This window comes from Olea europaea, chromosome 23 (assembly GCF_002742605.1).
Source record: "Olea europaea var. sylvestris chromosome 23, O_europaea_v1, whole genome shotgun sequence".
In the NCBI taxonomy this organism is placed as follows: domain Eukaryota; kingdom Viridiplantae; phylum Streptophyta; class Magnoliopsida; order Lamiales; family Oleaceae; genus Olea; species Olea europaea.
In genome coordinates this window covers 6,998,120-7,010,983 of record NC_036259.1, presented here as the reverse complement: position 1 = coordinate 7,010,983, position 12,864 = coordinate 6,998,120, and the positions used below count along the sequence as shown (strand labels likewise).

At 33.4% G+C, this 12,864-nt stretch overlaps 1 long non-coding RNA gene across 1 annotated transcript; it reads right to left on the bottom strand.

Annotated features, from left to right (window-relative positions):
* Nucleotides 1-11,930: 11,930 nt before the first annotated feature.
* Nucleotides 11,931-12,132, bottom strand: LOC111372243. The gene is made up of 2 exons (XR_002698719.1): nt 12,097-12,132; nt 11,931-11,997 (listed from the first exon to the last, which is right to left on the bottom strand). It is a non-coding gene; the product is annotated as an uncharacterized LOC111372243 (long non-coding RNA).
* Nucleotides 12,133-12,864: the final 732 nt, after the last annotated feature.

Here is a 12,864-nt window from a genome sequence, read left to right as displayed (position 1 = left end):
CTAGAGTTAGGGGAAATGCTCGGCACATGATTGCGTTGCTTGCCCCCTGTAGTTCCATCCACGAGGTGTATTTGTCAAGGTGGCTAAGGGGGTCACTATCTCCTTCATATATGGCGATCTAGGGAATTTTCAAATTTTCAGGCAGTGGTTCTATATGTCGTTTGGTTTGGTAACCTTCCATGCCGCCTTTGTTTTTAGCCTTCAGTTTGGCGATGCATTTTTTAAGCGCGCTTAGTTCGGGTTCTGTTTGTTCCAAAGGGCGTTTCAGGTCGATTTGTCCTTGCGTAGGAGTCAGCGAGTGACGAGTCCCCAATCTGTCGAACACACTTGCAGTCCTTCTCGCCTTAGGTTCCTTGCTTTTGACCTCGTCGATTTGGCTTCTCGATAATTCTCCTCTTAAAAAGTGGAGAGTCCTCCTGGTGGAGGGACGCTTTGCCTTTGTCCTTATAAGAGATTTCACCTCGGTATCTAGTGGGGACGAATGGGCTTGCCTCCTTTCCATTCGTCCCACTGAATTTGTCAATTTTTCTAGAGCTTCCCTCATTGCAATCATTTGAGGGTCCTGTCGTTGTGAAGAATCCAGTGGTACATTCGTTTCATGAGGGTGGGTGTACGATGGATTTTTGGAGCTAGAGCTATGACTCATGGCCAGTGAAAGAAAAATTTTGTTTTTATGGAGCAAATGAAACTATTTTTTCACAATTAGGGCCCTCCTTCTAGCGCCAAACTGTTGATATCAAAATTAACAAGAATGATTTTGAACCAACTTTAAGAAAAAAAGGCGACTTGTGTTTAGAAAAGATTGCAAAGATGTGATTGTGCCATAAGTCGTTATCTCAATTCGCTCTCTCTTTACAAGGATCCTATTCAACTATTTATACATATTTGAGTCAAAATTACATCAAATCAGCAACAGTGTCGAGCTCGCAACTCGGGTCACCGAATTCTCCAATAATTGGTCAACGAGGCCGATGGTCATGTGCCAATGTATTGCCAAAGTAATGATGACCTGTAGGGGCTGGAATTCGAGGACTTGGAATTGGCTATTCCGAGCGATGATGACATCACCTGTGGCAAGTGTCTCTGATTGATAGGATGATGTGACAAGAGGTAATCATTGTATTTTTCTAAGATAACAGCGGGTAACTCAACCTGAGAGTGTGAACCGAACTCACTTTTAACTGAGGTGGGGTTAGCGAACTGTTTTTACCAGATCGGAGTTCAGATGTCAACATAATGCATTGAATGTTGCTGTCTGTCTCTGAGTGTGTGTGTGTGTGTGTGTGTGTGTGTGTGTGTATATATATATTTTCATTTTAAATTCATGTGTTATAAACATGTTTTTGTAGTTCATAAAATCTCAACATAACTATGATTTATTGAATGTGTTATATGTGCTGTATGTAATCAGGTTAAGTTTATTAGTAGCTATTTGTGATCAGATCTGTGTATGCTGGTATACTCTACGAGCAAGACTGTGCAAGCTATTATTGTTTGTGACTAAATCGGTGTTGATTATGATTGTCTGTAACAAACTGTGACCTTGTGTGTTATACAATGGAACTGTATATGATGAGGTTTGTTATAGCATTGAATGTTTGTGACTAAATATGTGTAAGATATTATTTGTGAAAAGATATAGGTAAGCTGTTATTGTTTGTGACCAAGTCTTTCTTCAATGTGATTGTTTATGTCCATGTTTATCTAAACTTTAATTGTAAATGGCCAAGTAGTTCTTAAATGTGTCCATCTGTTATCATGCCTTTCTTAAATGTGATTGTCTATAACCTAATCTACCTTAACTATGACTAGCATCATCTTGACCATGATTGCTTTTAACTATATCTGTGATAACTGCATTTTGTGATCTAATATGTGAACAATGACCTTTTGTTACCAATTTTATGTTAATTGTGACTACATATGACCTTTTATGTGTTAATTGTGACTTTCGTGATCAAATTTGTATTATTTGTGATTGTATGTGATCGTGTATGCTTTCATTGTGAATGTTTGTGACATGTAATGCATTAATTGTGACTTATTGTTATCTAAATGTGACCTATTATTGTTCACTGCAATTTATATTAATAAGAGACCCATTTTATAGGTTACAACTTATTTTTTATAATAAATTTTATAAGTTGCAACTCATTTTACAATCACAAATTATTATATTAGTTGGTCACAAATTATTTTTTGATCATAAATTAATTGGTGACAATTTATTTTTTTTATTACAAATTACACAATTTATAGGTCACAACTTATTTCACGATCACAATTATCCAATTAATTGATCATAAATTATTTTTCAATCACAATTTATATAATTAATTGATCACGACTTATTTCTTGATTACAAATCGCAAGTTTTATAGGTTATAACTTATTTTTCGGTCACAAATTATAAGATTAATTGGTTACAAGTTATTTATCGATTACGAAGATACAAATATATAATTATGTGGTATTAATTATCTATTTATTTAAATATATTTCTTAATTAAATAGATAAATACATAGATTGACGTAACGTCATACTGTTTATTATCACAGTTACGTACTAGTAAAAAACATATGACGTCGAAGTTACAAATCACAAATTTTATACGTCACAACTTATTTCTAAGCTATTTTTCAAATTAGTTGATCATGACTTATTTCTAAGTCACAAATTAGTTGATTTCTAAGTTAAAAATCATAATTTTTTTAAGTCACAACTTATTTCATGTTCACAAATTATCAAATTAATTAGTCACAACCTATTTTTCAATCACAAATTTTATAGGCACAACTTATTTCTAAGCTATTTTTCAAATTAGTTGATCACGACTTATTAGTCACAAATTAGTTGATTTCTAAGTCACAAATCATAATTTTTTTTTTTAAGCCACAACTTATTTCACAATCACATATTATCAAATTAATTGGTCATAAGTTATTTCTTGATCAAAATTTATCAAATTAATTGGCCACGACTTATTTCTTGATCACAAATCACAAATCACAAATTTGAGTCGGGCAGGTTACTTGGGCTTCAACCAGTTGGTGCCTCCACATTCTGAAAAGAATCCATTTTCTTCTGCCCAGAAACATTTGCTCAATTCTACTTGGATCACTCTACTTTTTCTCATTCTGGTGATAGGCTGAGTATTTCCAGGGAATCAGATGCTTACTCAAGTTAAGGAAATTGGCATCAGAATAGGCAGAACAAAACTTGCAAGCCAGATTTTGAGGATATCGAAGCTTACAGAGCATCCTTTGGGTTCAGTGCTGATGAAATCATCACAACAACTCAATTTGTGGAGATTTTTGATGTAACAGAGGATTCCTATAGCATGACACCACATGAGGGGAAGCATATCATAACTGCCCCATCAGTCAAAAATCCACTAGCAGAGAAGACAAATGAAGGTTTCCTGAGCCCACAGTTTGGTAAAGCGAGACAGAATCATACTGGTGTGCCTGGTTCATGCAACGGTTTTGTGTTGGATCTTCTAATTTCCGCTTCCCCTCTTGTGATGTGCATGCCCTAAAAATTGTGCTATATTTAGCCCCTCTTTGGTAACCATTCTTTTAAATTTTTTTTTCTCGTACTTATTTACAACTACACATTCTTACAATAAAATATTCTTTATATAAACTCAAAACTTTTTTCAACTTTTTAACCACACATTCTCCAAATATTTACGATTCAAAAACTCGTTATTTTTAAAAAAAATTGTCAAACAGGGGCTTAATGTACTTGTATATTCAACGCTCGTGGTACAATTTTGATATTTAACCCTTGTTTGGTTCCTATTATTTTCAAAATGCATTTTTCCTCTTATTTTCAACTACACAATTTTTAATAAAATAATATTATATGCAAATTCAAAACTTTTCTTTATTTTTTAATCATACATTCTCCATCAAAATTCCATTCCAAATGCATTTTCTGGGGAAAAAAATGGGGTTTAAATAGGCTCTTATTGGTGTCCTATCAATCCCATTTTGATTAAACTTTAGTTTTTGCCGGTGTACATAGGCTCTATCGTGCATTCATGATTGAATTGAATTACGAGATAGAACGTTGTTTATGATAACATTATTTTCTTAGTTTTTTACTTTTATATCTCAAATCATGTTCCACATAGTCGATTTGGAGATGGTTCTAGACAAAACGAACCTCATAACTACATTGTGAGTGATATTGATGATGTATTCCATAACGTGGAACTTCTAGAATTAGCTAGAAACATCATTTATGCTCATCAAATTCTGATACAGAAATTGAGAATAGGAGAGGGCAAAGCTTGAGATAATGCAAAGGTTCAGGGGCGAATCTAGGGTTGGAGGTCAGCTAGGGCGGACATTGATCGACAGTGACAGTTGATCGTTGACCAGACAATCAACGATCGTAATAACGAGATTATTTATTAATATTTAATTAAATAATATTAAGAATCCATCTATATATATATATATATATATATGCACTAAAACTTAAAAATTCTATACGTATGAAAATATGAAAAATTCTATCCAATCATTTTATATATCTATTCACACAATTTTTATATCTATACATCAACACCATTTTTTATATGTTTATCTTCCATTTTTATATATCTCGTACATGTTAATTCATTTACTTTAATCATAAGAGAACAAAAAATCAGTATTGACGTCAAATCAATTCACTTTTCAAATTTTTTAAAAAAAAAATATGATTGACCCTACAAAAAACTAATCATTTTTTGACTTCTCGTAAGGTCAGTGTGCTCACCATACTTATAAATTGTGCCAAACAAACTATGAAAATTTCTTCACTCGAATTTACATCCATGAAATAACAACTAAACTTTTCCCTTTTCACGGATTCATAAATTCTACTAATTTTTTTAGTATAAAACCAGAATTACTGATGGTAAATTTGACCATTGTTCTTTCATTAAACCTCAAAATAGGTGTTTGTTTTACAAACAAACTAGTTCTTTAGTCAAATTCTTGTGGATGAATTTCTAAAGTCGTGCCTTTGATAAACAGCATCCACGTTGTGGGTAAATTACTGAAATTTAAGCTTTAGAAATGGTGAGGTTTTCCTCAAAGGAGATAGCATTGAGCAGAGAAATGTTACCTTGTTAATCGGAAACAAAACAAGGATGATGTGGGTATTAGGATCTACTAGCAGCAGTAGTGATGTGATTCGGGCAAATCATTCCAATTTCGCGCGGGGTCTTCTGTTATGACTTAAACACTTTATTTTGGTAACTAATATATTTGTTTAAATTTCCCTTCCTCGTTGGATACTAAACATAGAATTTTATTCCTTTTAAAATAGGTTTTAGAATTTTAATTTCTTTTTAATTATTCGCTAGGTTTTTAGTATAAATAGGATTTTCTTCATAATTGTAAGAAGACTTTTGATATTGAATTAATTGAGAGACAAGATTGCTTTCTTCTTGTTCTTCATGAACAATCAATGAACTTATCAAAATTAATCTTGTGGCGTTCACCCATCAAGGGAGATTCGTAGATTTTTTTGTTATCACGGGGTTAAGATATTCTTGTAATTATCTTGATTTCTTGGTTCAATAATTTATTGGATCGATCTTACAAATTCAGGTTTTGGTTTCATAAATCTTGTAATTAAAAGGTCAGTATATCCTTGTGATTGTATCGGTTGTTTGATTCATTATTTTTGAGTCAAATCCATAAATCTTATTGTTTGGAATTTTCTTGGCTCTGATTTCATTCCTCTACGAGTTTCGTAGTGTTCTTACTACGTGGGTTCGTATCAGGTGGTATCAGAGTTTGGGCTCCAACAAATCAAGGTCATATCCTTCAAATTTTGTTTGAGTCTTCGTTCTTTTTTTCCGCATTTTCTTTTGTGCTCTTCGTGTTTCCTATTCGCCTGAATCTTAAATCTAAAAGTCTTTTGATAATTTAGTTGTTTTGTGTTTTTTTTAAAAATAAATTAATTATTGTTCATTCTGTATTGTTCAGTCCTCACCGGTCCAAAAAAAAATCAGATTCCTATTTTTTTTTATTTTGAGTAAAAAATATATATTGTTCCAACCGAAAATTCGAGAACCACTTTTTTGAATTAAATTATTTCTCATCCAAAGTTTTCCAATTGAATTCCATAAGAGATATTCATGTTGAGTTTGGAACTGTTCTTGGAAACATTAATTGGAAGCAACTGAGTGTAAAAATGTTGAGTGGTGAGATTAATTGAGGGTAAAAGCTAAAATTGAGTGAATTCTTGAGTGAAAAATTCTATGAGGCAGAAAAAAATTTGTGAGAATGTTAGAATAGAAAGGATCCACTTCGAGCAGGATGGAAAATTAAAATAACATGGCGGATGATATGATGTAGCGATTTGAGCGCATGATAATCAATGTTGAGAATAGATTAGACAGGCTAGACGTGACAGTTACAAGCATTAGTTGGGGTCAACGGGCAGACATACCACGTGCTAGGAGGCCGATTAGACGAGAACCTAGGGTAGAGGTGCAAAATGAACATGGATATGGTAGTAAGTGGGATGAGGATGGATTTGAAAAAGTTGAGATTGAGGAATAGAGGTGGTAGGTTTGAAAGAAGAAATAGACATAACGTTAGAGGTAACGATGATAGAGGTATGGGCAACATAAAAATGTCCATTCCGATGTTTAGGGGTAGGAGTGATCCAGAGGCTTATTTAGAGTAGGAGAAAAATGTGGAGCTGACTTTTGAATATCATAACCATTCAGAGGATAGGAAGGTGAAGCTTGCAGTCCTTGAATTCACTGATTATGCCATAATTTGGTGGGATCAAGTGGTGACGTCAAGGAGGAGGAATAGGGAGGGACAAATAACTACTTAGGATGAGTTGAAAGTGGCAATGAGAAAACAGTTTATGCCTGGTCACTACTATAGGGAACTCCATCAATAGCTGTAGAGTCTATATTAGGGATCGAAACGTGTAGAGGATTATCACTAGGAGATGGAGATATTGATGATTAGGGCGAATGTGGAAGAGGACCAGGAAGCCACCATGGCACGGTTCTTGAATGGGTTGAATTGGGATATTGCCAATGTAGTGGAGTTGTAGCTCTATGTGGAGTTAAAAGACATGTTGCACATGGCTATGAAAGTGGAAAAGCAGTTGAAGAGAAAAGAGGGAGCTAGGGATCAACATGGGCCGAATTCATCTTCGAGGTCTAGGTGGGATGAAGAGTAGATTGATGGGGTTGTCGTCAACAACAAAATTGAACCACTAGGAGAAAGGATGACAATGCTAGCAAGACTGCACCGAAGGTTGAACCACAGCAATCCAGAAGTAGGGATATAAAGTGTTTCAAATGTTTGGAAATAGGACACATTGCTTCTCAGTATCCAAACAAACGAGCAATGATCTTGAAGGACAGTGGGGAAGTTGTGAGTGATAGTGATGAAGATGAAATGCCCAAGTTAGAAGATCTTAGTAATGGTGACGTAGTGAAGTATCCAGTTGAAGGGGAAGTGCTTGTCTTGATGCGTGCACTCAACACACAAATCAAGGTTGATGGAGAGGAGCAGCGGGAGAATATCTTCCATACACTGTGCCATGTCAATAATAAGGTATGCAACTTGATTATCGATGGAGGTAGTTGCACTAATATAGCTAGCACCACACTTTTTATGAAATTGGGATTGGAGATGACAAAACACCTTAAATCATATAAATTGCAGTAGTTAGATGAACGAGGAGAGGTTAATGTTAATAGGAGGGTGTTGGTTAATTTGTCAATTGGAGATATAGTAATGAGGTAGTTTGTGATGTAGTGCCAATGTATCACATATTGTTGGGTAAGCCGTGGCAATTTGACCGGAGGGTGAAACATGACATGTCTAGGAATAGGTACAACTTTGTAGAGGATGGAATACAAAATACACTTGTGCCTTCGACACCTCAGCAAATGCGTGAACATCAAATCAAGTTGAAAGAGAGACAAAAGGAGAGAAAATGCTAAAGTGAGTCTATATGCAGAAAAATGGGTGCTTGAGAGTGAGTTGGTAAGGACAAGCACATCCCTCCCCAATTTGAATTTAGCTTTGATGTAGGAATGTGAAAGTCTATTGCATGAAAACTTTCGAGTATCGTCATTTGAATATCCAATTGATGCATTTTCATTGGAAGACATTATAGGCATTGAAGGAATATTCAACAACCATTTGGCATCAGATTTCCAAACGAGGGTTGGATAAGGCTCTAGTAGATGGAAAGTCGGACATAAAGATGAGCTTGTTTCAAGATGCTAAAAGGGAGAAGCATAAAACATTCCCTAGAATTGCAAAGGTTGATGGCAGGAAGTGTAAATTTGATTTTGAAGTTCCAGATTCGAGGACGAATCCTTTCGAAATGTGAGAGGATGATGTGATCCGGGGCAAATCATTCCAATTTTTCGCGGAGTCTTCTATTATGGTTAAAACACTTTATTTTGGTAACTAATATATTTGTTTGGACTTCCCTTCCGTGTCGGACACTATACATAGAATTTTATTCTTTTTAAAATAGGTTTTAGAATTTTAATTCCTTTTTAATTATTCCCTAGGTTTTTTGTATAAATAGGAGTTTTCTTCATAATTGTAAGAAGAATTTTGATATTGAATTAATTGAGAGGAAGGATTGCTTTCTTCTTATTCTTCATGAACAATCAACGAACTTAAAAAGATTAATTTTGTGGCTTTCACCAATCAAGGGAGATTCGTAGATTATTTTGTGTTCACAGGAGTCTATGTATTCTTGTAATTGTCTTGGTTTCTTGGCTCAATAATTTATTGGATCAATCTTACAAATCCGTGTTTTGGCTTTATAAATCTTGTAATCAAAAGGTCAGCATATCATTGTGATTGTGTTGGTTGTTTGATTAATTATTTTTGGGTCAAATCCATAAACCTTACTGTTTGGAACTTTCTTGGGTTCGATTTCATTCTTCTACGGGTTCCATAGTGTTTTGCTACGTGGGTCCGCATCTGGTAGCCAATAGGAGATTCCACTTTGCAAAAATCGCACAGTAGCAAGCAAGGAGGGTTTCCTTTTACAATTATGTGATTTGGAGTTTTGGACAATGACAATCAAAATATATGGATTGGACCTAATATTTTTAAATAAAAGAGACCCATCAATCACTCATGAGCCCAAATAAAAGGGCCTAAACTGAAAAATAAAAATAAAATTAAACCAGTTTAAACTTGTCTTTCCCTACTTCTTTCATCCATAATTCTTCGACCTCTGCAACTGCAAGATTGGTGTGGCTTTCGGCACCCGGCGGCTATTGATGATTCTGGCGGAGCTAGCACTTGCGGCTACACCCCTTCGTCGGGTGTTGGCTCCGCCACTGCTAAGGTTGCTTTTCATGACACGATTTTTTGCTAAACTCTTGTATGTATTTAAGCTTTTGTGTCTTGGTTTCTGTGACAAATAATCTCACATTTGCTTCAAGCCTTTCTTATTTATTTATTTATTTATTTTTTGCGTATTTGCACATCTGTCGGGATTGAAAACTTACTATCACAATAGTACCATTTGTGGTTGTCTAAGGTAAAAGTTTCAAATGATACAATTTGGTATGTTTGCATATGTTTTGAATCTTCTGTTCAAAATGCTAGCTTAAATTCTTATTTTGAACCAGTATTCACTGTGCACATTGATCAGAATATGGATAATTTTGAAGTAGTTCTGCTAATTGCTTGGGTGTGTATTATTCAACTGCGATTTTTTTCAAGAATGACGTTATCTAGCACCACCAGTCTAGATGATTACACTCGATAGATTTAATTAAATGAATAATGGACATTGCATTTAAGTGAATATATAATTTAATGTGATACATTTGACACCTAAATTAGTGCTTGACACCAGTTGTGTTGCATAGCATTCCTCTATTTTCGATGCAAGATTTTTCAATTAGCTTTAGTTGATTTTTGACAGTGTGCAATGACTTTACTTGTATCAGTGGAACTATCCGTTAAATCCTATTTTGTAAGAACTAAAATTCTATCCTTGTGTCTCAAGACTTATTTGAGAGAGAAAACTCCTTGCAAGGTTCTATATATTTCTCTGAAAGATTTGATGTTATAGTCAATATAACCAATGTACATGTCTATTCACAAAGCAAGCCTCTTATGAGTTATATGAGATTCATTTACAAAGTTGTTTCTTATTCATACAAAAGTTAATGTCCGTCAATCAAAACTTGCGAGTTACATAAGATTCATTATTCAATCTTTTTACTGAGTAATATTATTCATAGTCAACGACTGTAGTAGTAGTCAGCGAATGCAGTATCATCCTTATGTGATAGTTTATTATTTAAGCCAACATAATTATAGAAAATTAATGCATCAAATAATAAGCTACTACATAGGATGACTATTGCACCACTGATTATGAAGTGCATTATTCAAAAAGAAAGGTTCATCTTGTTAATATTATATTTCGATTTTTTGACCCGACAGTCTAATTATTATAAAATATTGATAAATACACACTATAAGCATATCTGTCCCACATATTTTTTGAAAGTTAATATTTTACTAGCTAATTTTCATTTTTTTTTTTAAATCTTGACTTGAATATTGTTACAAAAAAAGTGTATATCAAATTTAAACACGTCCAAACATATTCATTGAAAAGAAACATGTAATGATAATCAAAATTTAAAAAATGTTTTTCCGAAGACAAACGTAAGACTTAACAGATAATCTACAAAGTAACATCAAAAAGTTTAATATTGTTTTATTTGTCAGCTTCATAACCCAGGAACATGACACTGTGCAATAATAGTGTAAAATTTTAATTAAAAGATATCTTATTAAATTTCTCTTAATGCACTTAAAAATCCACATAAGTGGTACGTGTTTACTGCGTGGGCTTCAGTTGGATTATGAGATTAATATATTCCATTAGAGGGACAAAATACAGCTTTCAAGTAACGTCATTTACTACCATCAATATTTAATTATAATTATTTCATTAATTAATTAATTTGAATTGTTTATTATCACTTAGACTAAAAATATAATTTTGTTGAAGATAAAGGGTCTGTTTGGAAGTGATTTTGCGAATTGATTTTTTGACCGTTAGGAGAAAAATGGGGTCCACTTGTGAGAGAAGAAGTCAAATATGACGGCTGAAATAGTGAAATAACGGTCAAAAAATCAATTTTTTGAGTGAAAAAATGGGCCCAAACAGACCCAAAATATAAAATTTCCAGATTTCTGGTTGTGATCGATCGGCCGACAGTCCCCATACAAAATAAGTGATTATTGCTTTAATGTTTCTAGAACATTTTACTTGTATGAAGTTACGTGCCAGCAAATATATGGTGGGGGATTAAGATGTACTTTTATAAAACTTGGGAGTAACGACGATATAACATTCAAAATTAAATTTTAAAGTAATTGAGTATATGCCTCGATAGAATAATGTTACACGGTACTAGTGGGCAGTTGAATCATCCCACATTGTTTAAAGAATAAAAATGCATTATAATTTCATTGGACAGTAATTTAACCGTCACATTAATTGGTACTAAGCACTACTAAGAATCCGTTTGACATCGCTTTTGAAGGACAAAAGGATCTTTCAAGATTCAAAAGCTACTTTAAATCTGTTTGACTAATTTTATAATAGAATTTCTTCTAATTAGAAGAGTTTTTAGAGAAAAATTGTAACGTCCCAATTTTTTTATTAAGCATGAACACGGGAACGTTACGAAAACTCATTTTTCTTTAATTAAAAAAAAAATGCGGAATTATATAAAATTCTTCAATAAATAAATAATTGTAACGTTTAAATTAAAATTATTGAAAGCGTATCTAACCATAAACATAAACTCCTAAGTAATTCAAATAATGCGTTCTAAATTAAAATAAACAAATTGCTAAATTTAAAATGGCAAACTTATTTCTTTTTCTCTATTCTTTATCCACTTGGCAGTCCGCATCAACAATTCTCCACTGTTCCAATCGACCCGAACTAATCTGAAAAATTAATGTAAGAGTGAGTATTAAAAATACCCAGTAAGATACGTGCAAATTTCCATACACAGGTATATAACAAATAAATAATACACTTCATACCGCTCTTCTCTTATGGAGTATATCGGTGACCAAGCGACACACCCATCTTAGGTCCTCTTAATTTTCATGTAGAAATTTCATCTCTTTCTCTAGAACCCGAAGGTCCACTAGCATTCCATGTATATTTAATCGCATATAAGAGTATAAGGAAACGTAAACACTTTGCACATAAATGTATCTTACTTCGTTGAATCTACAGTATGTTGAAAATCGTTCCTCCGCTTTGAAAGTATGTGATTAAAATACTCGATGTATGAAATTCTATTTCTAATGCTGCTTTCTATCTTCGTTTTTCTCTCCTTTCTCTCTCTTTTATCTTTCTCTTTCTCTATTTCACGTGTGAATTTTTGGTGTGGTAAAATGTGGGATTCTAGCCTACTAATTAGTCAGCACTGCCTAGAATATTTAATTAAAGGGAATTATATTAATTCTTAATTCTATTTAATCTTGTTTCATTATTCCATGACGGCTTTTCCCGTAAAATGCCTCAATCCAGTATAATCTACAGTTATTTTTCCCTTATCTAAACATCACGTGGAGTCTATCAACTCATAAAGTCAAGTAATTAAATAATACTAAAATAATCAATCCCTAAAATCAAGGAAACCTACCCTTCTTTTTCTCCAAAATCAAAGCAAATAATTATTAAAATAAACCTACTTCTTTTTATTTATAACCATTTCTATACGTACACACCATACAAAATCAAGACAATTCCATGTACACGTGTCAACATCACATCTTCCTTCCAAGTTTTAATTGAATTTG